The sequence below is a fragment of the Cyrtonyx montezumae genome, unplaced genomic scaffold, assembly GCF_038088225.1.
Source record: "Cyrtonyx montezumae isolate F1298 unplaced genomic scaffold, pur_monq_1.0 scaffold_32, whole genome shotgun sequence".
NCBI lineage: Eukaryota > Metazoa > Chordata > Aves > Galliformes > Odontophoridae > Cyrtonyx > Cyrtonyx montezumae.
In genome coordinates this window covers 206,225-231,385 of record NW_027072037.1, presented here as the reverse complement: position 1 = coordinate 231,385, position 25,161 = coordinate 206,225, and the positions used below count along the sequence as shown (strand labels likewise).

Sequence of the window (25,161 nt, the reverse complement as noted above, 5' to 3'; positions counted from 1 at the left end):
ATCCTCGCAGCCACACCAAACAAGGAGAGCCCCATTAATCAGGGCAGGAACCATCCTGCCTCGACTTGGCAGGGAGAGGGCAAGGAGACAGAGGTGGGGGAGGAAAGCGCTTTCGTTCTGCCTTGCATACTGCCTGCTAAGCCACAAACCCAACAGGCGAGGCAAGCAGCTGTTGCCGTCAGCTGCTTTCCTTTAATAGCACACGCATCAGAAAGGAAAGCAGCTTCCATCTCGCTCAAAGCAAGCAGCAGAAAATAATGGCTTTCGGACTTCTCCTGCAGCCCTTTCTGCCAGGAGCAGGAGGAGGCAGGCTCGTTGCTCATCCCTTAGATCAGCAAGTCCTGCTTTAGCTCGGTGCCCGCAGCCTCCTCCCCCAGCACCACGCGAAGTGGCACGGCAAAGCTCATCCCCATCACTCGGTCCCCACGTCTGCTCCTCGCAGGGTCAGCAGTGGCCTTTCACAGACCCTCTCCAGGTTGGCCGTGGCTGCAGTGCTGCCATCCAGGCCTCCATCCACACCAAGTCACAACCGGCTGCTCCCAGGAACCCACTAAACATACAAGCTTTGCTCCTCTACCTCCACAGAGCAATTCCAGTTACGTTAGTGACTACATTAGAGCAGTTACTTCACTTTTAATTAAATAAGCATCTCTCCTGGCAATGTAATTATATGGTATAAGAACCTGTAGATCAAGACATAGAGCGAGCAGCTTCAGAACGAAGAGCTGACTGCCAAACTTTCATCAATGACAACTCACCATCAAATCAACCTATCGATGCTTCTTGGGGGAAATGACTTCAACAACCGTTGACACGGGTTGACAGCGACAGGACAAGGAGGAATGGTTTTAAACTGAGACAGGGGAGACTGAGGTGATGTGTTACTCAGAGAGCAGTGATGCACTGGAACAGATCACCCAGAGAGGCTGTGGATGCCCATCCCTGCAGGCACTCAAGGCAAGGCTGGATGTGGCTTTAAGGATTCTGTGACACTATGGGGTCACTGTGGATGCCCCATCCCTGGAGGCACTCAAGGCAAGGCTGGATGTGGCTCTGGGCAGCCAGCTCTAGAGGTTGGTGACCCTGCCCAGGGCAGGGGGGCTGAAATGAGATGATCTTCGAGATCCGCTTCAACCCAGGCCATTCTCAGGGCATCTGAGACCCCCACCCCACCCCACCGTGCCCACCATCTCCTCAGGCAACACATGCCACCGCTCCACTACCCTTGCTATTAGCTCTGCAAGACGTAAGCCAAGGCTCAGCATCAAACACTGCCAGACTCAAATCTAAGCAAGCATGTTCCCATCTCCTCTCATCAGCACAGTGCACAGGCTGTTGAATTATAAAACGAAACATTCTGAAAGCACTGTGCCACCGTGGCCTGACGGACTGAGCAGGGAGGAAAGCAGAAGCTTACAAACCAGGCCCCGCTGCCGCTTCAGTTCCCTCAGAGCAGAGCACCACTCCTCTCACGTGATGATTATTCTTAGAGCAGATCCCAGGGATTTTTACTGAGCTGAGTTCAGCCACGTGCCATAGGAGCATCACAGAAGAGCTCTGCGACGGCAGCGGCACTAGCATGGCAGGCATTAACAGCACTGGAAATGGCAGCTTATGCAAGGAAGAACTGCAGGTAAACAACTCCTTCCAGAAAGTTGGTCTGCTCAAACTCCAGTTAGAAAAGCAGCACGTGACAGCTCACAGCTTGAGGGCAGTTCAACCCAACTCCTAGGGCTCTTCAGACAGCCCAACCCCCCAAGCCAGGCCCAGCACAGATTTCACTCCTTGAGTCTTTGCTTTATCTTGGCGTTGTTGTAATAACAAAATTCCTGCCATGATAAGTGAGCAGCATTAGGTACTGGGGATCTAAGTTACTAGAACAGATAGATCTGCATTTATGAAACAGCTCCCTGAAATACAGAATATGTGCAAGCTTAAGTGTGCAAGGAATACACTCATTGCTCCAATGTGTTGGTTACTCCTGGATAAAACTCACACAAGAGTCACAGGCAGATGAATGCAGACCTGGTTCAGCCCTAATGGTACCTGTGGTTAACTGGTTCAAGGCTCAAGCACCGTGGAGAAAGCCAGTGGGTTCATGGGTGGGCTAGATGATCCTCTTCCAGCCTTAATGACTGTATGTATGAAGATGGTCTGTTAGCAGTGCTTGCACCGACCTCAGGCACAGGAAAGCACCAGCAGGAGCTCCAGCACAAGGCCTTAACTTGCTGCTTAAGGCACTTACTCTCATGAATTTCTTTTTCCTCGTATCTCTGGTTTCTGAAGCCCAATGGAGTAGCAGGAGAACACCACCCATTTCTGAAACTCATGAATGCAGAAGACCAGCTTCCACCTCCCAGAGCACATGCAGGAAGTCACTCAAGAAGGAAGGGAGTAGCTGCTGCAGTCTGACTATTACTGTGTTTACACTTCCACGCTCTTGATAGCAAAGACATCCAGCTATGGCCAAAAATCAGTGCACTGGGTAGGGAACAAAAGCAGAGCTCTCATGAAAGAGATCAAGAAAAACCTTCAGGTCTCCCTGCAGTGTTTGGGGGTATGGACTATTGGCTGCCTCAGAACGATTCGCTTCCACAGGGCAGGTTCAGCCAATGCCCACAGCACTGCACTGCCATGGGCAGCTCCCATCCGAAAACAAAGGAGCAAACAGATAATTGCTCAGTACAACCCCTTCCCCCTGCATTATTCTTTTGTTTCTTAATAGATTAAAATACAGGGTTCTGCCCACATCTCTTCTCAGAAGTGAAACCATACGCTGCAGGTGATGTCACACCACTGCCCTCCACCCCAGGGCTTCCCTCCTACTTCCAGGGCTATGCCTCAGTCTCATATCTGCTCCCAGTACTCTCCAACTAGAAAGAGAGCACACAGCTCCCCAGTCCTTTCGGGAAATGGGACAGACAAGGCTGCAGCCCCTCCAGCAGCAACCTGACAAACCCCAGCAGGATGAGCAGTCCCATCTGATTTCATAAGGGCAGAGGACATTCTTACCCGGGCTGACTCTTCTGTAAGCAGAGCTCTGTGCAGGACGGGAGCAGGGAGTCAAACAGCAAGCAGCAGCTACCCATTCCTACTGCACTTAGGTCAGCAGCAGCCCACACCTAGCTCACTCTCCAGCAATGAAACTGATCCTTAAGATGTGGTTTTGTGCCTGCTTCCTTCCAGCTTGAGCAGTTACACAAAAAAATGTTAATTTAATCCAGCAGGAAATGTTTTCAGAAGTACTTTCTCCACCTAAACATGCTACAACACAATAACCCAATGAAACTGAGTGCTACAAGAGCTCTAGTCAGTGATTGTGGTTTAAGAGAGCGGGGAAGATGACCAAGTTGAAACCATACTTGGTCAAAACAGTTGCTCAAATAAGAAGGAAGAACCAATTTCTGAGGTGAGCTTTGTTTTGCAGAGAAGCCTGGCTTCAACATGGCCAAGTACAAGGTGCTGCACTTGAGCAGGGGCAATCCCAGGTATTTATACAGACTAGGAGAAGAACTGAAGAACAGCCCTGCAGAGAAGGACCTGGGTGTCCTGGCAGACAAGAAGTTGCACGTGAGTGAGCAGTGTATGGGCCCATTATATCCTGGGCTACATTAAAGAAGGGGAGGCCAGCACAGAGGAGGGGATTGTTCCCCTCTATGCAGCTCCCACGTAAAGGAGCTCCCATCTGCAGTACTGCATCCAGGCCTGGGGCCCCCAGCACCACAAAGACACACAGAATGGGTCCAGAGGAGGGCCACTAAAATGATGAGAGGGCTGGAGCACCTCTCCTGTGAGGAAAGGTTGAGGGAACAGGGCTTGTTGAGCTTGGGAGAAGAGAAGGCTCTGGGGAGACCTCACTGTGGCCTTCCAGGACCTGAAGGAAGCGTATAAACAGGAGGAGAAAGAGCTGTTGACACAGGTTGATAGTGACAAGATGAGGGGGAATGGTTTAAAACTAAGACAGGGGAGATTGAGGTTGGATACGAGGAGGAATTTTTTTCACTCTGAGCATGCTGATGCACTGGGACAGGTTGCCCAGAGGGGCTGTGGATGCCCCATCCCTGGAGGGGCTCAAGGCAAGGCTGGATGTGGCTCTGGGCAGCCAAGAGCTGACCTGCCCCAGCACCTCCTGCTTCCTGCCTGCCCTCCACTCTTGGAGAGGATGCTGGGGAGGAAGCTGCATTGATTCATGCAGGCAGTCAGCAAGAATGGACAAGGTGTTCCCAGATAAGTCACTTCAGGAAGCATTTTTAGCTGCTGAAAACAGTCTGTGGGAAACAGCTGCTCAGTTTCCTTGTCCTGAATCCACAGAACAGCACAGGTTGCACGGTACAACCACAAGCATTCCTGGGACTCTGGGAGCCAACTCATATTGTGACTGCTGTTTTTGTGTAACTGAAAAAGAAAGGAGGAAAAGGAAAGCAACCTCACTGCCTGAAGCAACCTGGAGGTTAACACAACTGAGTAAACTGAAGTCTGAGTTCAAGCTAAGACATCTGCGGATGGGCGCCATGGGCTGCACAGGGAGGTGGTGGAGTCAGTGACCCTGGAGCTGTTCAAGGAACGTTTGGACACTGGGCTGAGGAACATGGTTTAGAGGGGACTACTGGTGATAGGTGGACAGTTGGACTGGATGATCTTGGAGGTCTTTTCCAACCTTGGTGATCCTAGGATTCTAAGGAGCCTGGCAGGTGTAAAACCACAGCAACCAAAGCGAAGTGAAGCGGAAAGGAGAAGTGCAGGAAAGGAGCATGAAGGGAGGACAGCTCAGTGCTCTCCCACTCTGCAGTCAGCTGGGTTCAGCTCTTAGCACACTAACTCCCTGTGGGAGAAGGTGACACTCCACCTCCCATGACCTCCTCAGCTCTATTGAGGCCATAAGGAAAAGCACGCACAGCACCTGGGCACCTCCCTCCCACCCCCTCCATCCCACCCAGAGCGAGATAAGCCAGCTCCTTTGGCTTTTTTTCAAACAGCTTTTAGGGAATGACTTCAGACAGTCTGGCAGGCAGCCACCATACATGGCACAAACAACTGGTGCTGCTGCCGAGCCTGGTTTCAGTCATCTCATGAATGGGTACACAAGAACCTGACCAGAGAGATGGGACTTGACACCTCTCTGCCTATCAGTTACAGAGGAAAATAAAAAAGAAAGGTATTCCAGGAACTATTTTGCTCCATGCACACAGCAAAATCTCAGAAGATAAGAAAGGCTGCTGTCACTTCAAGACAGTTTTAACAGGTCATAGTAGACTGCTGTTAATGTTTAGTGGTAATTGAGCTGCATTTTGACTCCTCTATGGTCTTAAAGAGTTCTTCAGAGCTGCACTACACAGGCCGACTAGGCATTTCTGCACATGTCTGTGCCTCTGTTTCATCATTTTGGACTACTTTTAATTAAGGTGAAAACAAGTATCAATTAGCTCTGCCAAGCTTCGAGCTCTGGATGGCAGATGTATGGCCCAGCAGAGATGAGAGCTCAGCATGTACACACAGCTGCATCAAACCTTCTCTCCTAAGATTTGATGCTGGATCGTTAAAGCAAAAGCAGTTCATACCTCAAAAGCAGGTGTTCCCTTCAGCAGTTCCTTCAATCTTCAGAAAATGCCAATCTGCAAAACACAATACACACACAATTAAGAGGAAGCCAAACAACCACGTATCTGCGCATGAGCTGATTGGGAACATTTAGAACATGGTCCCCGTTACTCAAAGTGAACTCAGACCTCAGGAGCTTTGCTGCCAAATTCTTCACGTTTGCGAAGAATGAGGAAGAGCCAGTGAAGTAATTCAGTGCACAAGGGAGAGATACCCAACTTGTTCTTCACCACAGTAAGAACTGAGTCGGCCCCAACAAAACAGCATCTCAGCATCTGCAGACGAATGCAAAGTCAGGCAGATTTACCTGTGCTTGTTCCTCTCCCAACAGATACACACTTCGTGCCCCATGGAAAACAGTACCACTGCAGGCTGAGCCACAGGAAGGGTGCTCCAGTGAGCAAAACCTGAGAGCCCTGTTCCCTTCCCAAGGGCAGGGAATGCTGCTCAGCTCATCAACGAGTGGGAAAATAAGTCATGTATGATTCAGAGACACACATGATGGATGAGCTTCTGCCTGTACAGTACCATGAACACTCCTCCTCCATCAGATGGGAGCACACCAAACCTGCATGGTCCTTTCCCACAACATCACCTGCAGCCTCAGTGCCCCAAGGACCCCTCCAAGTGCTGAGAACATCTACATTAAGGGAAAAAGCAAACAGACACCTTTTGTGGCAGAACATTAAGGAAATCACAGTCACTAAGGCTGGAAAAGACCCAAGATCCCCAAGCCCAGCCATGCCCACATCCCCCAGTGCCATATCCCCACGTGTTTCCAGAACACCTCCGGGGACAGCAGTCCCCCTCACCCCCTGGCAGCCCATGCCAGCACCTGAGCACTCATTCAGAGAAGAAATTTCTTCTCTGAATGAGAAGTGTTAGTTCCATTTGTAGTGCCAGACACAGCGGTGCCACCCCCAGCCTACAGACAGCTGTCCCATCACAACCTTCCCTCCAAGTTTGCAACTTCATTCCTACCCACTATCATTTTTATGTAAGTGGCATCAGAAAGCAGCACGATGCAGGAGGAGCCATCCGTATGTCATTTACATCCCACAGCACACCCACTCCCCAGTTTTATCTCACCTATGCTATCAGAAAACAGGTAGTGCCCGGTTTGCATGCCGCCCCATCACACTCCCCCTGTAATAGACAGTTCCAGATCCTGCACCAGTAGTTCCAGTTCCTCAGCCCTTCTGGCTCCCAAGCTCCAGGTGCTTTTATTACTATGCATCTCAAAGGCTCTCAGCTGCATCCAAGTCTCCCACCAGCACCGCTGCCCCCATCCCTCTTCTCACCCCACCTGCTCCTCTTCCTCCTCAGTCGGTTGCCACGTCATCGCCTGCAACACAGCACTTATCCACAGAGTCCCAAAAGCATTCAGGGTAAACGTGAACAATTTGGGTTTTATTCCTCCTTCCTACTCTGCATGAAGGTCAGACACCAGGGAAGACCCAAAGAGCAGTCAGGCAGTGAGCCCAGGGAGCGAGGGGGGGTTCAGAACAGCGTGGACGTGGCACCTGGGGATGTGTCCCTGCATCCACCTCCCAGAACCCACAGTCACAGTCTCCAGTCCCATTGATTTTGTGGTTTACATACAGTGTTTGCCTCCATCTGAACGGACACCGCTGTGCCCTCGCAGGGAGGGGGAACCAACCTCAGGCTGCACTCAGGATTGCCACTTGTCCACCAAAACGGAATGTACTTCAGCACAGCTAAGCTTATAGCAAAGAATGTGCCACTCTTCCTATCAGATGCCCTACGGGCTCCCTCACTAGATAAGCACTCCATTCCCAGATGACCACACCACCAGCAGCCGGGCAGCACACCCAAAGACATCCCAGGCTTCCAACGCAGTCCTGTCCCAGAAGAAAAACACTAGCAGGAACTTCACACAAGGAAATCCCCCCCTCCCACTCTTCCCAGTGAAGCACAAAGCCATTTCACACTTCTGCTAACAGCTCTTCTCCTCCATTTGCTTGTGACATCACTATGCAAAGCAGCATCGAAACGTGACGCATCCCCTGGTCCCACCCCACTGCAGCCAGCACCAACGGGTGCTCCCCACAGTCAGCGTGCCCCTTGGTGGACTTGCTTTCTCCATGGGGACCTCTGCCACGGAGTCAGTGAACTCCTGTTCAGTATCAATTCCCATTCCCCTGCTGCGTGAGCTGACTGTGCTGCAAAGCCTTAAACTAGAGCCCGTGTGCCTGAGCAGGGCGCCCACCAAGGAAGACAGGAAGAACTCAGATGCAAGTAGATTAAAAAAAGGCATGCACTACAAAGACAAGATACTCCACGAACTCCAAAAGAGGACCATCTTTTAGGGAAGCATTTGTGAACAAGAAGTCAGAGCTTTCCCATCGGAGTCACGCAGCGTTAACTCCTCGTACAAAGAGATCGCACTTCCCCAGCGGAGACAGCACGTGGAAAAACAGAGATTTGAGCCACAGAACAAGCAGACGCTCTTGGGCAATGTCTGCATTTATTCCTTATCAGAGGGGACAGGCTGTAACAAACAGTCTTCTGTGGGAATCGAGGCTGACAAAGTCACAGTGTGAGGTTCATGCAGGCAGACAGTCAGCCAGCAGCTGCACACCGCCTCCTTCACAGTGCTAAGGATTTCCATGTGCCAAGAGCAGTGTGGCCAAGGAAACGACGTGCAGGGATTGCAGGCGGATGGAGCAGTGATTCATGACCTTCTGAGCAGCACTGGAGGACCAGGCAGGGCCCAGCACTGCTGCTGCACATCACGGGATGGGCAATGGGCATGGCAGGAGGACGGGAGCTCCCCGGGGCTGAACAACTCCAGCAGGAGATCTTCACAATAATGCCCTTGGTAGGAAACAAAGCCAACTCCTTTTTCCTCCATCCCTAAGCACCATGCAACACTACAGGAGCCCAGGGCTCAGGAGCTCTCCCTACTGCTGTATCTCATCAGTGCAGAGCTGCTCCTGCCACACACTCTGTTTGCCAGCACATGTGCCCACACTCCGTGCTACCCAACAGCCTTCATCTTTTTGGGTAACAACAACCAGAGAGAGACATCTGTGATGCTATGTTACAGACTCACAAGGAAGGATCCCATTGTACATTCATTGGAATATATGGAGCTGGAAATCTGAGTCGAGCGGTGAACTGCAGAACCAGTGCAGTTTAACTGGAACGTGTCACAAGGCTGAAGCTCACCCAGTGGCCTTCTCTCCTCCACACATCCAACCTGCTAGCTTCATGTTTCTGTCGCTTTTTTAATGTATATACATTAACTATACTATATATTTTGTATGTGGCCCAAGAGAATGCCTCTTTATTCCATATGGCCCAGGCAAGCCACAGGGTTGGCCACCCATGGCTTCAAATGCTAACGATCATCTGAGGAAGTGACAAAGGTTTTGGGACTGAAATTATTGGGCTACATAATGTTCAAAGGCCCCTTGCAGCTCACACGGTTCTATGAGCCTATGAAATGCATCAGAAGAAGATGGCTGGAGGAGCCTGCCCTCCCACTGAGGGGGCAGTGCCTGGTAAAGCAGGGGCAGCATGCAGGCCGCTGAGAGCAGCACCTGCATTGTGTGGGAGAGGACATTGGAGCCAAAGCTATACAAGGAGCACCATAACTCACTGCACAGACATGGCCAGGTCTGAAGACTCTGAAGATCCTCTCTGCTCTGCGTTGTCCCTTTTGCTCCAGCTGAACGCCTGGTGCTCACAGCTCTCCATTACAGGGTGATCTCCAGCACCCTCCTCATCCCCTCCACTTCCAGCAGCACTGCTGCCCTCCCACAGCCCGGTCCTCCGTGTCCTACGATGGCTCCTGAGCCACCAGGGTCGGTTTCCTCTCCATTTCCACCGATGACAAACTCAGCGTGCACATCAAAGAGCTGATGCTATCTGCATACATCAAAAAGCATAACTTGAACATATATGGAATACACCCAGCTGCCGACACACCCCAAATGCAGAGCTCCATCATCTCATTTGGACGCTGAAACACCGTCTTTTCCTGACCTGAGGAAAGGAAATTCATTTTGCAGAAAACTGCCAATGCCAACAGCCATTTTACAAAATTAACCAGATTAAAGAACGCTGCCTGCCGTGACAGACAACAAGGAAAGCTCACACCTCCCATCTCCCAGGATCTCCACGAGGACAAGGGCAAGGTGTGTGGTTAACAGAATGAATAATACCAAGTGGTATTTTATAGATGGTATCGTTCAAAAGATTATTGCAAAAATTGAAATAAAGGGGAATAAAAACCTCACCCATGTCCTAGGCTCACAAGAGGAAATCCCAAAGAAGCAATCTCCAGTGCTGGTCAGCCCTTCAATGGGGTCTGGGAGAGCTGGAGCCAGGCTCCACCCCCTCTGCTCACACAGGTGCATTGCCTTCACCTGTGCTCCCGTGGCTCAGTGCTCACCTCAGGTGATCCATCAGCGGTTCAGGCCGTGATTCAGCAGCTCCCATACAACAAGTTACCAACACAGCAGCCTGAGAGCTGAGCTGCTGGACACACGTGAAGCACCTCCACCATCCCACTGCTGTGGCAGGAGCACCAATGGTGGCAATGCTTAATGCACTCCAGTTCTCCTTGGCCACCTCGGAAGGCACTGAGGAGCTGCATGCAGCAAAGGGCCCACGCAGGAGCAGGCACCGTGCATGGTGAAGTGCCTCTGCATGGGGCACTGCATGGGGACCTCACTCAGAGATGGCAGTGGTCAGTGGTATCTGTCTGTGCCTCTTGCACACCCGCCCCACGATGCCTCGCAGAAACCCTCACAACAGATCTGCCATTCCTTCAGCTCTTGGGTTTTCAGCTTAGAAACTGCTTGATGATGACAGCTGATTTGATCCTGAACAGCTTGGAGGAAAAACACAACACTGAGCAAAACCCACAACCCAGCAAGCACCCAAAGCAAGGACAATACGTGCTGTGGAAGGCTGAGCAGCTCCCTGGGTTATCCACATACCAAAGGTCACTTCTTCAGAGCAAATCCTCATTCCCACCCGAGTGAGAATAAGACAAACCCACTTAATAGCAAATTCAGCATCTCCTCCTCTACAGCAGGATATTTTAAGAACTCGCTGCTCTTCGCATCAACGATTCTGAGAACAGTTCTCAATTGAGGCCACACATCTCCATACGAAAACACAGCATGCAGCTTCTGTCACAGCACTATATGCCACTTTTCATCCTGATCTCAATAAGAAATAACAGGCAGCAGCGTTTTCAGGAGTAGGAACGCATGTCCCTTTCACAGAATGATCCCAAGGTCATCAAGGGAGACTTCTGCTTTCTCAAGGGGCAAAAACACAGTGAGGAGCAGGAGGAGGAAGCAGGGAGATAGATAAAACAAGGTATGTGCACAACACCAAGTGCTAGAAATCCACATGCTTTTCCACTTGCCTTTCCTTCTTCCTTCTCTCTCCTTCTCCTGGAATTTGCTGCTGCACACAGGTGTTGCCCTGCAGGATGTTGTACCTGCTACCCTCACACGCAGCCTCCATGGGTTGGTTTCCAGGGCCTTGTTGCTCCTCCCTGCAGAAACTGGGGCCCAAGCTGAACAGAGCAGAGCAGGCAGAGGAGGCCCAGTGAGAAACAGCCATCCCTCACCACTCACCGTGAGCACAGCATCCCAAGGGCAAGCCAACCACTCGCTGTTTCTCAAACAGGAGATGCCTTCCTTCTTTCACTACTGCTGTATTAAGGACAGTGGATGGAAATGAGCATTCAGTTCAGCCCGTGTCAAAATTCAGAATTTTTTTTTTACAGTCAAAGTAGAACTTGGTTTTACTTTTACCTTTTGCGTATTACTCTCAGCACCTACTCAGCCAGCAATGACAGAAACGCACCTACTCAGCTTTTATTACGCAGAGGGAACGTAACTTCAAGTGCTTTCAGACCTCAGTGCAAGAAAGATGCTTTGTTCCTTTCAAACAGCAAAGAATGAGCTTCAAAGACCCAAATCTTGATGTTCTGTTACCCAAACAGGTCAAGCATCCCTGCATCACCAACACGTTTCTCTTTGCTTTCCCAAGAGACGAAACCAACACGGATGAAAAAGAGGAAGGCAAAACAAAAAAATCACTTCAAAACCCCTCTCCCAGACACACAGCCACCTTTACTCGAGTGCCAGAGCTCACTGGGCTTCTCAACTTGCTTGTCTGCAGCCTGCTGCTAACTCACACAGCTCTAGGACAACGTCACCAGCCTCGTGTCAGCAGAAAGGACGGGCAGAGGAGCACCAAGGCTCAACGGGAGCAGGACAGGCACACAGAGGTTACCTGAGCACAGTGCTGATGGAAAGAACAGAATCTGACACAAAAGTTAGAGCTGCTCAGAGCTGTGGTGGTCCGTGGCATTTGACAGTCACACACTTCAAATCCTGCTATTCCAGAGCCTGTGCTGCAGTGAGGAGCTGCTCCTCGCTGCCCTTCTGTAGCAGGTGAAACACAACCCACACAGCTCTACTGACAGCCCTGGTAGACTGCTTTGATATCTGTTTCCACAAGCTAGGAAACCTTCCTGGGAGCCATGCTATTCAGTAGCACAGAGACTATATTCTTCTGCTAATATCAAAATATTTCCTTCTAAACTGGAGAGCATCCTCTAAATATAGTACATTAATGACACTCGAAGTTATTACAGATGCTATTTAAAGCCTTTCAATAGATCAGAAGCAACATCACTCAAACTGCATTTACTGCAGTGACACAGAAGCAGCACCCAGGACACCAGAGCTTCTGAGACAGTCCACCACGGGCTCTGGTTACAGACACGAGAGCCCCAGCAAGAGGCTGTGTCCCTCTGGGTGCTTCAGGAGGAGCCCCAGACCTCACCTCCCTGATGCAGGACAGCTCAGTGCCATGGGGGTGGTGTGCCCTGCAGGGCTCCCAGCTGCCATCAGCCCCTCTGGGAACAGAGCTCTCTCCTTCCCGGAGCCCAGCACCCACATCAAAGACTTCCAGCTAAAAATCAGAGCAAGTAAGAGGAGATCCATCCTGTACGGTGTAAGCAGAAAGCGATAGCCACACCTGGTGAAAGGGAAGAAGGGGAGATGAAGGTCACCACAGTGCAGCCAGAGAAGTTAAGATCATTAACATTTAGCAATTCGCTATAGGATTGCATATCGACTTTCTGAAGCACAAAGACCATATACCTCTTTCTCACATCAGCCAGCCTGGCCCACAGCATTCCTGTGGCCAGAAAGGGCTGCTTCCAGTATACCACCACCACGCAGACAAGAGCGAGACCATAGGGCTTGGCTGGCTGGTTTTGAAGGGGCAGAGGAAGAGGCAAAACAGAGCAGATGCCACACTTCCCTTAAGGTATAACCGAAAGCTGCACAACTGTGCCCTCTTTGCAATGTGTCTTCCTTACCTTGTCTGCCACAACCTACCTAAAATAAAGCATCCTTTGGGAACAGAAAGGATGCTTTGAGGGCTTTCCCATAAGAAAAATCAATGTTCTGTTGCAATGCAAGGGCAGCTCTCCCATCTCCTCAAGAGGAGCAGCTTCTGCCACAACGAGCAATTCCTTTTCCCTCCTCTTCCCCAAACCGCTCTCAGCGTTTCACTGATAGAAATAAAACACCTGAACGAGCCCGAAGAGAAGCCTTCTGGTTCCCCCTCCACAGATGCTGTGTTTTCAAAGCCAGCACACAGCTTACAGTGCGTTCAAGGGCAACAGATAGCCACGCTCTGGTGAGGGACTGAAAGGAAAACTGTGACTGCTACAACCAGGAGAACAAACTGCTGCAGCAGTTGATTCTGGAGGGTTTCCTGAACTCGGGCACCTGGAAGCACCTCTGATAATGCACACAGGGACAGCCCAGAGGAGGGAGAGGGGTCCTTCCCTTGTGGCAATGCTTTCATTCTGAAAAGCTTCAGAACTTTGGCTGCAGCAGCACTAATACAGCAGTGCCCAGTAAAGCCAGCACCCCACGGCGGGAGGTTGGAACCGGACCACCACTGCTGCCCCAGTCTGATCTGTGGGCAGTCCTGCACGGAGCCACGAGCTGACCCAGTGGGCCTCATGGGTCCTTTCCAACCTGGACCCTTCCAGCACCTCTAAGGCCCGTTCCAACCTGAGCCATGCTACGATGATATGAGCATCCTGGAAGGGTTGTGCTGGGGCTGGCTCTGGGTATCACCACACAGCAGTCACACGCTGCTTTTGTGGGGTAAGGCCGTGACAAAACCCTGAAACACCCGCAGGGAGCAGCAGATCAACCAGCCCTCTCCTGTCCAAGAGATGCCTTCACTGGCAGTGAGCTTCTGTCTCCACACAGCGAGAAAACAGATGGGTGATTTCATACACCAGGGCTACTGGTCCACTGTACTGGGCCTTAAAGCCAAGTCGGAGAACCCTACTACTTACACATCGCATAGATTCCTAGGAGCAAAAAGTTAGTAATACCATTGCCAGAAACACAGATGCATTACACTCACAGAAAGCAGTTCTCACTTCACCGACCTCAAAGGTCAGGCCGTGTTTCTGCTGGAAGTGGCCAAACAGAAAGCAGTGCAGCTGGCAGCTCCTACCTGCCCCGCACCACCGCGGCCCCCGGCGCGACCAACGCGCTGCTCCGCCGGCTCAGCACACTTTTGTTTCAGCAAATAGTTGGAGCATTGCACAGTGACCGCTTGGTCACCAGGATGAGGTCATTCCCAACAGCAAACTTGATCAAAAAGCTGTTTGTTACACGCTGCTCCGCTCCTGGAAGTTCGCTAGCTTCGGTCTACGAGCCGTGAGTAAAGGCGGTTCATGGGAAGGTTCACTTTGTTACTCAGAAAATACTCTGTTAATAGAAAATATTTCTTATTTCTAGCTCTTCAGATTTTACAACACGTATAAATACACATTCACAATTTCTAGGTAAATTGCTGGCTCTGAAGAGGTTACTCTGAGATTACTTCTGACTCCAAACCCCAAAGATCCTCTGATTTTTGGTTTTCTCTCCTTGAGTCTCTAGGGAAGAAATGCTTTGACTCTACAGCATCACTTTGGTTACACTTTGCATTCACCCCAAGTAAGGAGAAAGCACTGCAAACTGCATGCACAGCCTCAGGCTGCAGAAGAATACAGCAGAGCTGTGCAGTAATACAGAAGGAAAAGTCTGTCCCAAGGATGCTGTAGCACAAGGTGCCCATGCTGGAGAAAGAACTTGAAGGAGGAAAAAAGAAACAGAACTGTGCCCCCACTGCCATGCTGTTTTACAAAGGAAATCCAGACAGGCTTCCCAGACCCCCCCATTCAGCTCGGAGAAGTTCAGGTGCCTGCTTCCAGCAGCTCAGCTATAAGACAAAGCAGCCTGCACCAGTGCTAGACAGGAACAGGACAGCCACCTCTTCCACCCAAACCCTCACCCAGCACCCACAGGTCTGACACCCGAGGGTGCTGGCACTTCCCTATGCTGAATGCCCAGGGCATTGTGGACTCCTGAGCAAGGCATCCCTGCACTGCCCCCAAAGGAGCCGATGCCCCAGACACACCAAGCGCAAATACCACCCTGTGTACAGCACCTGAGGCTCCTGTGCTGGAGGAGGAGGCTTCTGGATAACTCCAGAACTAATCACAGATCCTCAAAGATCATCTCATTTCACCCCCCCCTGCCCTGGGAAGGGTTGCCAACCACTAGAGCAGGCTGCCAAGAGCCACATCCAGCCTTGCCTTGAGTGCCTGCAGGGATGGGGCATCCACAACCCCTCCAGGCAACCAATCCTAACAACAGAAGCCAGAAGCACAGCTGGGCTAGCTGATCTTAGTGGTCTTTTCCCCACCTCAGAGACTTTGATTCTCTGACTCCAGACACCTGAGCACGTCCATTTTTTGGACTTCTTTCCAGCTCCCCACAGCTCTGTTCCTCCAGTCACACAAGACCTCTCATCTCAGCCATGAAAAGCCAAAGAAACATAGAAATACTAGGCTGGAAAGGATCACCTAGCCCAATGATCCTCCTAACACCATCCATAGAATGGATGCAGAATTAAAATGAGCCACTGTATAGAGCACAGCTAAAACAAATCGAGGTGCAGTGGCATTTATGAACGGCTGGATCACAGCAGTGAAGAACAAAGGTGGAGACCCAGAAGACGTGCTGTATTTAGGAAGCAAAAGGAGCTCTGCTTGCATCCTGCAGACCAACCGACAGCACAGCTCTCGAGGCACAGGCTGCCTGGCCCCAACTTCCCAGAAAGAAGCACGGATGCTTCAGGAAGTTTCACCCCACGGCTGCTTTGTTCCTCCTCTCACCCAAGCATCTGCTGCTGCAGCTCACCCGCTCTGCGGCCTTTCAGCCTCAGCTGGAAGGAATGAATGAGTCACTTCATTAACCTCGAGTTCACACAAAAGAAATGGGAAAGCAGAAGGCCTCCCTTCCACCAGAGCAGCCCAGTGAGCATCTTGAAAGCAATCAACTTTAAAAAGGAAAAAAAAAAGAAATAACAAAAGTCATCTGGTACAAAATAACAGAGAGAGAGACCGACCCACCGGCGGTCTCCAGGTTGGAGATGCAGGAACTGCATCCCCTCAGTCCGCATCTCCCTTTTGGTATTACACTTGTGAAAAATGCTATATGCAAAGCTTTCACCTCGAACTCGTGGCTCCTGGACTTTGAAAGACTGAAGGCGAAGCTCTCAGAGGAGATAAGGGGCAGCACGGGGCCATCAGTGCGACACGCAGGCTGCTGCTCTGATAAGCTGCACTGGAGGACAAAGGTGCACGCTGCTTTCATTGGAGCTGTGCTGCCTCCTCCCTAACGTCAGCACTCGCCTGCTTGCGGATTACTCGCCTCCTATGAACGAAAGGCATTTTTCAAACAGCAGAGGCTCCAAAGCAAACAGTGTGAGATGACAGCACGCAGCCCCCTCAGCCAGGCCGGGCAGCCAGGGGTGTGAGAGCACAGCAGAGCAGCGTGCAGCATCGTGTGCCTTCACTGTGACCTGCAGCCATTCTGTGCTCTGTGTTTGTCTCCTGCTGCTGCACCTCACTCAGTTACAGAAGCCAAAGCCATGAGCAGTTCCTCACCTCACCCCCACTCTTCTGCTGTCACACTGAACTGCTGGCTTTGATTCCCCCCACGCCCAACACATTCCTGGTGCAACCCTCCCCTGCTGCAGCATTTTTTTCTGCCCCCAATCCCACCAGTGAAAGTTCAGGCCTGAATCTAAAGCAGGAGTGCAGAAGCAGCCTGATGAAGGGCCCTGCTGCCACGGGGGAAGGGGGCACAGCACTGCCCTTCGGGGTCGGCCTCTCCTTGTGATCAGCAACAGTGCCCACCTCAGCCCACAGCTCATCTCAAATAATCAGACCCAGCCACCTTTCGTTTGAACATTAATTTCACTTCAGGACAAATCAGGGCAGCAGGGTCACGGTGTAAGTGAGTCTGTAACTCAGGAAGTCTTCCTCGGGCAGCGTGCATTAAACATTTAGCACGGAGGGCAACGCTGCTCACGCTTATCTGTGCGGGCTGAGCACAGAACAGAGGTACTCTCTGATCCTCACTCTGTTCCAGAGCACTGCTGCTCAATCTCTTGATATCTCACTCCGCAACGTGCGAGCTGTGGGGATTCTTTCAGGCACTGCTAAAAACCCTTCACAGAGACGTACAGCTCTCCAAAGAAGACTCAAACATGGCAGCATAGGTCACCCATATGGCCATTGTGCCACCCTCGTCAAATCTGCAAGTTAATCACTGTGCTGAATGCGCTCACTGGAACGAGCTGCAGGGATAACTCCCACTGAAATAGTTGGGATGTTCAGGACCCGCTGCGCTCCTCCCTCCCCTCAGCATTCAGCACATCCACATTTCTTCTACTGCAAACATATGCAGGGACAAACTTGGTTTAAACCCTCTACAGATTCTTCAGAGTGAGTTCTGTAGCGTATAATTTTCTGTTCGCTTCACGTTCGGCCATAGGATGACATCAGCACCCCGAATGGTATCAGGAGATGTAAACTGTGCCAGAGAAATTCGTTTGTAACGGTCGCAGTCAGCATATTTCACTGCTGGAAAAAAGAGGCTACAGATAAATTACACAGCAGAGAAAATAAACACATGCAGACTCAGGGGAAGGGAAAGTTCCCCTCTGATCGACCTCAACATTTGCAGTGCTCCTGCAGGGCCCACAGGATCAGTGGGGACAGCAGGAACCGGGTGCCAGGAGCTGCCCCCTGCGGGGCTACGGGATGGCCATGGCACTCAGGTCCTGGCAGCCAAAAACTGCACGCAGAGCTCTGGCTTGGTGATCTCAGAGGTCTTCTCCAGCCTTATAAATCTGTGATCTCACTGTGATAGCTCATGGCTTCTCCCAGGCAGCCTGTGTTCCTCCCAGTCCCCAGTGCAGTTCATTTAAGAGAAAGCTGACAAAAGTGTTTCAGAAGAGCCCATGGAGCTCACCAGCACTCCTGAGCTCCACCAGAAGCTCAGGCTGTCTGCCCCCAGGCCATGCTACAGACCACAGAATGGCTCTGGTTAAAGCCATCCAGTCCCAGCCCCTTGCCATGGGGACCGGACCCCAAGCAAGGCTGAAATCAGGGCATCGGACTCCACAGCTCAATTACTTCACCCAAAATACAGAAATCTGGCTTTTCTGGACATTTCACCCCATCACCTGACCCAGAAACCTGGAGATCTTGGACTGAAACCTGCTAAATTCAGACACATGTACTTTTACCCATGTCAGGGAACGCGGGTGTCTCCCTTCAGTTACTCCATTCCCCATATTCCTTCCTAGGGAAGTAGGATTGCCTTTTAGCTGGCAGTTTAATGGTGTTAAATAGTTCCACACACTCTATACTGCTTAAAAACATGAGAAGCCCTCTCAGAGGCTTTGAGCTGCCAGCAGATAAGCACGGCATGCAGGACCGTGGCTTCAGAGAGGTGCTCAGGGGCTCCCATAGCTGCACTGCTGAGAGGGTTCAGTTATTAAACTTCAGTGTTAGCCTGAGGGAGAAGTTCTCTGCTCAGATGACGGTGGCTGTCCAGAGCTGCTGCCCCATCCCTGCACGGGGCCCTGGGCAGCCTGAGCTGCTGGAGGCAGCCAGCCCACAGCAGGGCTTGGAAGCACATGATCTGTAGGGTCCCTAACAACCCAAGCCACTCCATGATCCTATGGAAAGAAAACAGAATCAGCTCTGGACTGGGAATGGAAAGAGATCTACTGTGTTACAGCAGCCTTCAGTGAATTGTGGATAGACAACACGGTACAGGAACAGGAGACCAAGAGAAACGGAAACAAATCACAAACATCATCAGAAAGCAAAAGATCTGCATTGGAACAGCAAAGTTCAGATATCCAGAACTCAGCCACGAGAGCCATCTGCTGCCAGTGCCACTCTGAGCAGGGAACTCCTCACCGAGCTCCCCCAGCATCCCCAGCCCAACTGGGATGGACCTGAAGTTACTGGGGCACTCCTGAGCTCGGCTTTCCGCTCTCCTGCCTGGCAGGCACTTACCAAAATAACTCCCCTCTCCTCCCAGCATCGCTTGCAGACCGTTTCCTACTCTCATTATATAACCACGGGCTCTACTTTAAAAGGAAATCTCATTTTATCGCAGGAAGTCAGTCCCCCAGGGGATAAATATTAGAGATGTCTGCAGCATGTTTAAAAAAGCCCCGGCATCAGCTGATGTCAGCTGGAGTTATGGCTTTTAGAAGCTCTGTCTTACATTGTGTGCTCCAACCGACTCTCCAGCAGCCTTCCTCAATGCTCTGCAAGGCAAGAAATACATCCACCCCGCATTCAGACAGCACAAAGCAGACACTGGAGGAAAATGGACACGTGCTGAGCTGACGGAGGGCAAACTGAGACAGATGGAGGAAAAGGAGCAGGACAAGACTGAGCACAGACAGCTCTGAGCAGCTAAACAACACAGGGAGGTGCTGCGAGGCTGAAGGCTTCGCCCATGCAGTGTGTGAGCTGGCTACCAGGGCTCCAGCCGTGCTCAGTCAGCACAGCACACAGCCACCCACAAAGCCAGCACGGCCACGAGCACGAGCTGCTACAGCTCTGACAGCAACAAACAAAGGCTACTGATGCAGCAGGACAGCAGTCTGAAAAAAGCCAAGAACACCATCGTGGACATCTACTGAATCAACGTCACAGCTCTCAAGGAAATACGCAGCTCGATTGGGCTTCCAGCAGTCAGGCAGCACCAGCACAACCACTGCTGCAGGTAAAACCACCAGTATATTATTCAAGGGGAAATCCATGCCTGCAATGCCAGGCAAGTTACAGAATCTCCCCTTAAAAGTGAACTCCCAAGCTGAAAATAGGTTGGGCCAAAAGGAAATAAGCCAGGGTTACATCAAACCGGTGCTAACACGGATATACATCCCTATAAATCCAGGCAGTCGTTCAGCAGTTACACCAATGCAGGCCACACTAAGAGGGTCACCCCAGGACGAATATGTAATCCCCAATGTGATGCCTGATCCTATTGCCCTACATGCTCTATCCAAATCCCAATGCCCAACAAGAAGCACGCCTTGCTCAGAAGCCCAGTTTGTAAGCCAGTCCCCCGAGCACAAGATGAACACATCCTTCCATTCTGAAGCTGAAAGGGTTTGAATAAAGAACAGCCCTGCACATTCCTGAAGCACAAAGGCACCCCGGAAAAGCACAGGGAGCCCAGATCAACCAGCTTCACTCTGGGACCCTCCTTCTAATTGCTTCCATTCGTGACCCAAACAAGAGCCACTCACTGCCACCACAAGAGCCCAAGGGAAGGAAAGGCCTCTGCCTCACTCCTTCCTCCCATTCTTTACCTCTTATGCCTCAGACACAGCTTGGAGCCTCTCATGGATTTTTGTCTTCACTCCTCCACGGTTCTGAAGCTTCCAATTACCTCTACTATTAATTAGGCATCCACAGACAGCAGAAAAACCTGCTCTGAGGTTCCTCACGACCACTGCAGGTGGAGATGCAGAGGAGCATCGTTAAGGAATGCTTAATAAAACCACAATTAGCAGCTTCTGCAGAGTCAGAAGACTGACAGGAGGAGAAATGTGAACGTAAAACAAGAGGAGGCCTGGAAACAGAGCAAGGGGAGGACAATAAACCGAGCGGTGAGAACCACAGGAGTCCAAACGTGTGATTCCTGTGCACGTCGCTCAGACCGCCTCAGTCCAACACAAAGGGAATCCCAGTGCACACAGTGCTCAGGTTACCAACAGGAGCTGGCACCTGCAGCTGCTGCAAGCAGGGCTGACTGTGATGCTCAGAGAAGACATCCTGCAGGCTGTACCCACGCTGCACCCAGCCCTGCCCGGGCTGTGCTCAGCCATGTCATCACAGCACTTCCCACACCAGCACAGCGGCCGCTGCACGTCCCCTCTCCCAGTTGTCTCTGCCCCCCACTGTCTCCTGCAGCTCCTAAAACAGCACCAGGAGCCCCAGCTGGCCCCTGTCCCATCCTAAAGCAGTGACACTGAGAGCGGGACACGAGCCCAGAGCCCAGCAGTGGGAGGGCTGAAGGCAGCACACACTGAAGGCAGCACCCCCAGCACCCCGGGTCTCCACTCCAGCTCTGCCTGTGCTCACCTCCCAGCACTTCGGGAGCCGTAACAAAACAACGTACTTTGAAATTCACCTGACAGAACCTCCCGTCGTTTTGCTGTTTGAATCCAACGTCAAAACACCCGAAACGGGGCTGAAAAACAGCTTTCCACGATGATGTAGCTGCAGTGCAATTTTACAAAAGGAGCAGTGACTCACCCGCAGGCGGGACGGGACGGGAACGGATGACCTAATGCTCCCAAAGCTGCTCGCTCTCACTGAGATCCAGCTTCACCGTCCTAACAAGTAACATTTTACAAAGAGAGCAATTTTACACCACAATGTGAGCTCTGTTTGGGTTTACTTCAGTGCTAGTTGGGCTGACCAGCTCCCAGCAAGCTGTCCCCCACGCCTTATCTCAGCCCTTCTACACAACCACAGCTGTGAGCAGAGGGCTCAGCCCCATCCACTGCTGATGGGCACAAGGAAGGAGGAGCTGCTCCAGCATCAAACACGGACGGGGGTGTTGAAATTAAAACATGAGCACTCGCTAGGTATCAGGCATCAGTGAGCTGTGAGCACCTGGCTGACTAGCAGGACGAGCCTGCCTCGTGCTCAGCTGGATTCCTGGCAGCTCTGCTGGGGATCCTCTGCCCACAGAGGGCTGATTTTTACAGCTTTACACTCAGCCAACTTCTGCACAGCTCACAGAGTTACCTGCTGCAGCAGCTCACAGAGTTACCTGCTGTAAAGACAGCCCAGAGTGACCAGGTAGACTCAAAGCACAGTGAGCATCCCTTGGGCTGAACCCACATCGCTCCCAGCCTGGTGAGTGCTGCAGATGAAAGGGGAGAAGTGTAGGTGGAGAATGGGGGTTAGTGACACAGGCTAATCAGGACTCTAATCACGCTAATAGCTGTGATTAACTGCATACTCCTCCTAGAAGCTTCCCCCAGCTTCGCACAGCAGCGTGATACCGGGCTGCACCACGAGTGCTGCTCATCCCCTTAATCTCCAGCTGCACCACGTGTGTCACAGCACCGGGGCAGTTCCCCATACTTAACCCTAATCCCACCCACACACCAAACCTTCCAGCAGGCCAGCATCAGCGTTTTGGGCAGGGTACAAGAGAAGCTATTGCTCCACGAGACTGGAAATGAGGACTGCTCCCCAGTGAGAGCTAACACATGAGAGCAGCACAGAGCTACCACCAGCCTCCCCCTGCCAGCAGGGACAGCAAGGGGAGAACACGCACTGCTGAGCCCGGCTGTGCTCACACACACATCCATTTGGCATCTGGCAGTGCTCGACCCTTCCCACACCTTCAACCCTTCGGCTGCAGACACGCTGCCATCAGACCTGCCAATGCTTACAAGTGCTAAAGCTTCACAACTTATTCTGAGGAGGTTTAAGGCTAAGCTTGTTTGGGAACAGATGCACCCTGCCCAGCAAACCCTTGTCGCTGTCCTATTAGAAGTGTCACAGCTTAAAAACTCCCTCAGCATCACCCCAACATCTGTCCATAGTCCTCTGGGTTTACAGCTGCAGTGCAGGGTGCTGCCGTGAGCCAGGAGTGCCCCACTGCTCTCTTACCAAGTTCAAAATCACCCACGGCAACCCATTCCACCAACCTTTCCTTCCCACCCAGAAATTCCTTCGCGTGTGCAAAGCGCCGAGTCATGAAGTTGGCTCCTGAGCTGTGGGAGGCTGCACAGTTCCCCCCCAGGACACGAGGGCCGTGTGTGCCCATCCCCAGAGCTCCCAGGGCCAGCAGCCCGACCCAGAGCACTGCTCAGATCCAGGCTGCCCAGCTCTGCAGCACCTCCACGCCAGGATCACAGAGCCCTGCACTGCCCTGCAGTTTCACTGGCCTCGAAGGAAAGAAAAAGACAAATCAGTTGCACACCGCTGCCACGGCACGAGGAAGCCACACACGCAGCCCTGTGACTAAGCAAGAGATTGATCTCTTTTAGCTGGGGCAGGAAGTATCAACACGAAGCCACAGGAAATAGCTATCTGCCTCTCTGAGCAGCGTTAGCTGCAGGTTTGCCTTTGAAACTGCAGAGGACAGACACAAAACGCATTCTGCCCTCCACATGCAGACTGGCAGCAGCGTGATGAGTAACAGGCCCGGAGCTCCCAAGTCCCTGAGGAGGAGACTTGAATGTTATCTTCCATCTGCGCCCGGACTAGCAAAATAAATTATCCGGGATATTTTTGGACTAAAACAAGGTACAGCTGTAATTTATTTGCCTTTTAAGTAACCATCACTTTCATTTGAATTGCAAGTAGCTTGAATTCACCTCGGCAGACTGACACCCCGTCTGACCAGTGGTTTCCCTTAGTCACAGCCCTGGCACGTATCAGACTTCGGAAGCCTTCATATCCATGCTTCAGATGTAGAAACAAACGTAACTTCAGGACTGAGTCATCGGTTGAAGATATCGACAGGGAGCGTGTGAGCCAGGAGGTAAGCTCGAGAGCAGCAGCGCCGGGTACAAGCAGACCTCAGCCCTGCAAGAATCCCATTTCCACGTAACGGCTCAGGTTCACCTCTTACTGGGGAAGAGAGGTAACCACTAAAACACAACAGGGTTTGGGACCTCAAATATAATTACAGCTCCGTTCACCAGAGCAAAGGCTGAGTCAGCCCTTCTACAGGCTCCAGAAGGAACACGTAACTTATTTGTTCTGAGCATTCATCAGACTTCATGAAACAAGAGTGGAAACCAAGTGACATCGCACCCTCCCTGCAGCCTTACTGACTGCTGCCTGGGAACAGCACCGGTCCTCAGCCGTGGCCCTGCCTGTCTGAAGTCGTGTTGTTGATGGGGAGCGTGGTTAGCACCGTGACAGAACAAGTTCCCTTCGGTATTTAATACCTAAACTCACCCTGCAAACGGCCCTGAGAGCTAAAAGAAGGAGCGCCCTAAAACCAGGGGGTTTTCTTCTGCCTGGCACTGCTCAATCTCGGGGTCCATCAGACTCAAAACCAGACCAACTGCTCTCCCTTTGGGCCAATTACTTCTCACGGAGGTCTCGTTATTCCACAAAGAAAACACAGGGCACTGCCACAAAAAGTCAGCCAAGTTACTTTTACAACAGAAAACTTCTCCTCTTCCCATCTGAAGAGCAAAAAGCCACGAATGCACTGAACACAACAGAGGGATAACAACAAGCTTCAGTGGTTCTCACACCCAGGGGGAGGTGGGGGTGCCAGCTCCACTGCAACCTGAATACTGCTGAATTATTGCTTACCTGTCCCTCCTAAACAAAGTTAAGCACGTTACGACAGTGCATCATATAACAGCAGCAAAACACACGACACCAGATGGAACAATTAAGTCCTAACAAAGCAGCAATCAGCATTACAGCTGCAGACCTCCAGCACGGGCCTGCTCCTTCCACTTGGAAAATGCAGCTGCAGCAAAAGCTCACGCAAAGCCCTCCACAAAGAGCACACGAGGAGGTGCTGTGCAGGGTCTGCCTGATGAAACACCAGGGCTGCACTCCCAAGTCACCCAAGGAGCTTTTCCATACACTGCTGGGGGAGGGCACTGCTCCCTGGGAAGAGAAACGTGGCTTTGAAATAACAGCTTTGTAAAAGATGATGGTGAATAAGTTTATTTGATGAACCCGTAAGAGAAATGGGGGATAGAAGAAAGGAAGTAAGCCAGGCTTATGGGGAAACAGATGAGAACTGTTATCGTTATGTATTTGATGCACACTGCATACACAAGGGATACCTCTGGCATAAGGTACGTGTAAAAGTGGGTTCAGTACGTTTGCAGACCACGAACGCAGCGTGCACCTCAGCAGAAGCAGAGGTCACAGCAAAGCACAGCACCTTCAGAGCCCAGAGCCGCACACTCAGCCGCCATCCCAGCTCCGCAGCCGGGATCCCTGAGCGCGGAACCCCCGCAGCAGGTGCACAAAAGGCCCGGGATGGGGACCCGGGGGGGGAGGGATGGGGACCCGGGGGGGGAGGGATGGGGACCCGGGGGGGGAGGGATGGGGACCCGGGGGGGGAGGGATGGGGACCCGGGGGGGGGAGGGATGGG

At 51.7% G+C, this 25,161-nt stretch overlaps 1 protein-coding gene across 1 annotated transcript in view; it reads right to left on the bottom strand.

Moving 5' to 3' along the window:
• MAP4 (microtubule associated protein 4) overlaps positions 1-25,161 on the bottom strand; it is a 107,873-nt gene that overhangs the window by 82,048 nt on the left and 664 nt on the right. Inside the window, exon 2 of the mRNA XM_065744873.1 lies at positions 5,559-5,612. The gene's annotated coding sequence lies outside the window, so the exon portion shown is untranslated. The remainder of the gene's footprint in view (positions 1-5,558; positions 5,613-25,161) is intronic.